Source organism: Salmo trutta, chromosome 21 (assembly GCF_901001165.1).
Source record: "Salmo trutta chromosome 21, fSalTru1.1, whole genome shotgun sequence".
Lineage (NCBI taxonomy): Eukaryota > Metazoa > Chordata > Actinopteri > Salmoniformes > Salmonidae > Salmo > Salmo trutta.
The window spans coordinates 13,434,313-13,440,196 of record NC_042977.1 but is presented as its reverse complement, the minus strand read 5'-3'; positions in this window follow the sequence as shown (position 1 = coordinate 13,440,196).

Below are 5,884 nucleotides of genomic sequence, written 5' to 3'. Positions count from 1 at the left end.
GAGAGAGAGAGAGAGAGAGAGGAGAGAGCAAGAGAACAAGGGGGAGCAAGAGAGAGAGGGAGGGAGAGGGGGTCATGTGTGTGCTCAGGGATTTGACACTGCTATTCAAGCCCTACGGTTGCCATGGCACCAGCTGCCTTATATGGACATTGGAGTCAAAGAGCAGAGAGTGTGCTGTGGGGCTGACACACACACACAGAAAAATAATGTGAAGGTTCACGCTCCTTGGAGAGAGGCATGACCCCAAGGCCTGACTCTAAGTACACGGCAATAGTTACCCCCGACCACGCCAAACAACTCGAAGCCCTCCGACAAATAAACAAGGCACCTCTTATCATGGCTCTGTATCAGCTCCCATCACATTGTGTGGGCTTTTTATGGCAAAATGTTAAGCTACTTGTTTGTTTACTCTGTTCCCACAGGCAGGTTATGCAATACGCTACATTACATTTTTACATTTCATAGCTGAAACGAAACACAGATTCCTCTACAAACATTGACTTCAGTAATATGAAGTAGTCCTACAAAGGTTTTCTAAGTGTAATGCATTAACCCGGCAAATTATATTGCCTGCACTTTGATCTTAGCTCCTGGCCCATGAATAGACAGCTTAAGACCCATCTCATTGTGCAACAACAACAACAAAAAATGCCACATTTTGGTCATCGCCATTTCACAAAGGTTTTCTGTCCCGTTGCTCCCTTGCTTTGTGAAGCGCATGGTGATTTGTGTCTGAGGTTAGCCCCAAAGGTCACGCTGACTTTCACACCCCTGCCTGGCAAAACCCAGGGTCATCCTAGAGAAAGAAACAAGGGCAGGAGAGAAGAAAAACTATCCTGGCTAAGAGTGCAGAAAAACATGTCATGAATCTGATCAGGCATATTACTATGATGTTATTTGAGTAGTTGATATTTTACCGCTATAGAAAGAAGTTCTCAAGTACCTAAAAAAGTGTCACCAACATCACTTTTTTCCTTGTTCAGATCCAGATAATGTGTAGCATAATAAGGACAGTGTAGCATAATAAGGACAGTGTCGCATAATAAGGAGAGTGTAGCATAATAATTCACAGAAATTCCTGAACCCAAACCCTTCCCCCTGGCTGTGTGTGTGTGTGTGTGTGTGTGCGTGCGTGCGTGTGTCACTGGGACAGTGTAGCATTGTCCTGGCCATTGTGTGGCTAATGGATCATCAGAGATGTGTTAAGGTGAATGAAAGTCCCTTTAATTAAGACTGTGTATCTGTTGATTGTCACCTCTATTGTTGGTCAAGATTAGCCTCCCCAAGTAATGGCTTCTTGTGAATGTGTGTGGGAGTGGATAATGTGTGGGAGTGTGTGTGGAGGGGGATGGGGGCGCCGAAGATATTCAAAGTGTTGACCTTCCTTTTCTTCCACAACATTTTCAAGATCCGTTATTACGACCAATCCTTTTGAGATGAGCTACACGAATTGCCTCATGAAATAACAATAATTTCTTCAAATCCAGCATATATTTTACATTAGCAAAAGCCTGTTAAAATCACTATTCCTGGCTTCAACCTCCACAGCAGCAGTTTGTCCAGCCAACAGCCTTGTACTATAGCAAGGGCTTGGTACATTCCTAAGAGTGCTTGTTCAACCGTCACATCAATGATAGCTGCTGTAGATCAAAAGGTAATGCTGAAGAGATACATTTAGCCTTTACTTGATGTTTGGTATGTCTCTGGTGTTTGAGTTAGTGTGTGTCTGCACTCATGTGGTTTGTTTGTGTGTTTGCGTGTGTGAGTGTGTGTGTGTGCGTGCGTCAGTGTGTGAATCTATTTAGTGCTCACATGCTTTGTGTGTGCATGTGAGTGAGTGTGAGCGCCTGCATGTGTGTGTGTGTGCATTGGGGGTGGGGTGATTTGACCTTTGAACTGCCAGTCAGGAATGTGGTTGCTCACTGCTAGGGGTCCAGTAAGGCAAGTCTGCAATGATGTCTGCCAAGCTCCACTGACACTGAACCGACAGCCAGGCGTAAACATCACACACGCATGCACACACACACACACACACACACACACACACACACACACACACACACACACACACACACACACACACACACACACACACACACAGTGCTTACCCAGGGGTAGTAGTATGGCCTAGTTACCTATTACATTGCTTTCCAACTAATTGTAACCTGATATTAGTCACTCATGCAGGTTATTATAGTACTATTGAGAGTAGTACTATATTAAGCGATACATTTGATCTCTGTCGTTTGAGATACAGAGTAGCATGGCGGCTTCATTCCATTATTGCAGATCAAACCACTGACTGATCATTAGCTGAAGAAAGAGGACAGAACTGACTGAGGTTTCCTTCCAGAAATACAGTGGGGCAAAAAGGTATTTAGTCAGCGACCAATTGTGCAAGTTCTCCCACTTAAAAAGATGAGAGAGGCCTGTAATTTTCATCATAGGTAAATTCAACTATGACAGACAAAATGAGAAAAAAAATCCAGAAAATCACATTGTAGGATTTTTAATGAATTTATTTGCAAATTATGGTGGAAAATAAGTATTTGGTCAATAACAAAAGTTTATCTCAATACTTTGTTATATACCCTTTGTTGGCAATGACACAGGTCAAACGTTTTCTGTAAGTCTTCACAAGGTTTTCACACACTGTTGCTGGTATTTTGGCCCATTCCTCCATGCAGATCTCCTCTAGAGCAGTGCTGTTTTGGGGCTGTCGCTGGGCAACATGGACTTTCAACTCCCTCCAAAAATGTTCTATGGGGTTGAGATCTGGAGACTGGCTAGGCCACTCCAGGACCTTGAAATGCTTCTTACGAAGCCACTCCTTCATTGCCCGGGCGGTGTGTTTGGGATCATTGTCATGCTGAAAGACCCAGCCACGTTTCATCTTCAATGCCCTTGCTGATGGAAGGAGGTTTTCACTCAAAATCTCACGATACATGGCCCCATTCATTCTTTCCTATACACGGATCAGTCGTCCTGGTCCCTTTGCAGAAAAACAGCCCCAAAGCATGATGTTTCCACCCCCATGCTTCACAGTAGGTATGGTGTTCTTTGGATGCAACTCAGCATTCTTTGTCCTCCAAACACGACGAGTTGAGTTTTTACCAAAAAGTTCTATTTTGGTTTCATCTGACCATATGACATTCTCCCAATCCTCTTCTGGATCATCCAAATGCTCTCTAGCAAACTTCAGACGGGCCTGGACATGTACTGGCTTAAACAGGGGGACACGTCTGGCACTGCAGGATTTGAGTCCCTGGCGGCGTAATGTGTTACTGATGGTAGGCTTTGTTACTTTGGTCCCAGCTCTCTGCAGGTCATTCACTAGGTCCCCCCGTGTGGTTCTGGGATTTTTGCTCACCATTCTTGTGATCATTTTGACCCCACGGGATGAGATCTTGCGTGGAGCCCCAGATCGAGGGAAATTATCAGTGGTCTTGTATGTCTTCCATTTCCTAATAATTGCTACCACAGTTGATTTCTTCAAACCAAGCTGCTTACCTATTGCAGATTCAGTCTTCCCAGCCTGGTGCAGGTCTACAATTTTGTTTCTGGTGTCCTTTGACAGCTCTTTGGTCTTGGCCATAGTGGAGTTTGGAGTGTGACTGTTTGAGGTTGTGGACAGGTCTCTTTTATACTGATAACAAGTTCAAACAGGTGCCATTAATACAGTTAACGAGTGGAGGACAGAGGAGCCTCTTAAAGAAGAAGTTACAGGTCTGTGAGTGCCAGAAATCTTGCTTGTTTGTAGGTGACCAAATACTTATTTTCCACCATAATTTGCAAATAAATTCATTAAAAATCCTACAATGTGATTTTCTGGATTTTTTTCCCTGATGTTGTATGTCATAGTTGAAGTGTACCTATGATGAAAATTACAGGCCTCTCTCATCTTTTTAAGTGGGAGAACTTGCACAATTGGTGGCTGACTAAATACTTTTTTGCCCCACTGTAGTTTGCTCCATTTGTTGTAAGGCGAGCTCTACTTTGTTTTGACAAGAGAAACTCTTCACACAAAATAGCTCACTTGATGTTGTTGTAGGTGTGGGTTAATGAGAGGAGTCCAGGGGTGTGTTGGTGGGGATTCAGATTACATGGGTTCTGCGCACTCCCACAACAAACCAGGACACCCCTGTAAATGTTGGAAATAGCAACACTGGTCCAGCCTAAGGCACTCCCAATAGTCAATGTGATATTCGAACCCTGGGTGTTGGCGACGGTGAACTCAAGCATAGCGGCATATGGAAAGTACTAGGTTTTAATATAAACTGATCATGGACGTCACAGTGGTTACACGAGAGGGACATTTTCATCGCGCTCCAATGATTGTCAAACCGTTTGACCTGCAGGGACAGCTTCTCTCTGAGACCGGCTTCACCTTTGAACCCAAAGGAATGGGCAAGCCTGGTAACAAATACAGGGCTTTTGTCTGCGCCAAAGGAAAACATATGCTGGATTGAGGAAAGATTAACTATTTTCTCTCACAGAAGACCCTCTGATGAGAGTTAATAAGATGTTTGGAGGGAACCAATCCTGACATTACAGATTTCAAAGCCCCATGGCTTAAAAGGCATGGTTTGAAATATGAAATCTGCATACAGTATTCAAAATACCTCAAGTCCCTATGAACACAGTATTCTTATCACAAGCCTACAGAAGGCTGGCGCTTACCTCAGCAAGTAATTTATTTTCACCAAAAAATTGGTCTGAATGAGTGACCGTCAAAGCCTGATAGTTTAATAAAAAAGTATTTCTATTGAAATAGAAAAACCCTCAGCGTTTTTTTACATTTTTAAAGACTAATAATTCATGAATTGATATTCTCCAGACTCAACAATGGTACAATATCACATAATGCAAATCGCATAATATATGTGCAAAAATATATGTACAATAAGCTATAGGACCAGCCTTGTCGTTGGCCAACCTCCTTTAGATTAAAGTGTGTTTATAGCATGATAACATACAAAAGGCAGACTCAAAAATGACATTTTGGGGGGACATGTAAAGCACAGACTTCCCATACACACACAAGTATTTAGCACCACATTGTTTATTTGTCTCAGGAGGGGTAAAACAAGAGTCTGGTAACCAGTGTCATAACTCTCCTGTGACGATCTGAAGGATCAGGTTACAGGGGGGTCCGCTCTACAGCGTGCTCTCTCTCGTAGAGGGGGAGAGCGGGAAGTCAACTGTTTTATGGTCGGTCATAAAATACGCTGCCCCTATGCTATGTGGTGTTCGAGATTGGAATGTAAACTGTGGAACACAGAGAGATCCTTGGATATCAAAAGTTAAATTATTCAAACGTTGTTTTTGAGAATGTGGGAATGGTCCGTGGACACTTAAGGGACAGTCATGTCGAGTGTGTTTCATTTGGTGATCTAATGAAGGACAGGAAATATACATAACAGTATCTTTTAAAGTGTACATTTCCCAGCAGTCAGGTTTACATCTAAATATTGTGAAACGTATGTGATTAAACAAAATATGTAATGTGATGATAACCTAAATGAGAGTATGGATTTTCATATAAAGATTAACTAGTCAGTGGCCACACCCCTGTGAGCCCAGACATCACATTAGGTGTCATAGAACCGCCAATTCTTCCACAGAGTATATAACCTACTTCCTACAAAATATACATTAAATCAGAAAACGCCGGGATGGAGTCCCCACGTTGGAATGGCTGCAATTCTATAGGCCACGGAGACCAGGTGGGTATAATTTGTGGAACGGTCCAACAGGAATCTGTTCCAAAAACTTCGTAAAGTACAAGGATGCCACCAAACAACGCATACAAAGTAGCATGATCAATTCACCTAGTTAACTAGCTCCAGAATAGGCATAAGCTCACCACGTAGCTTATTCTAAT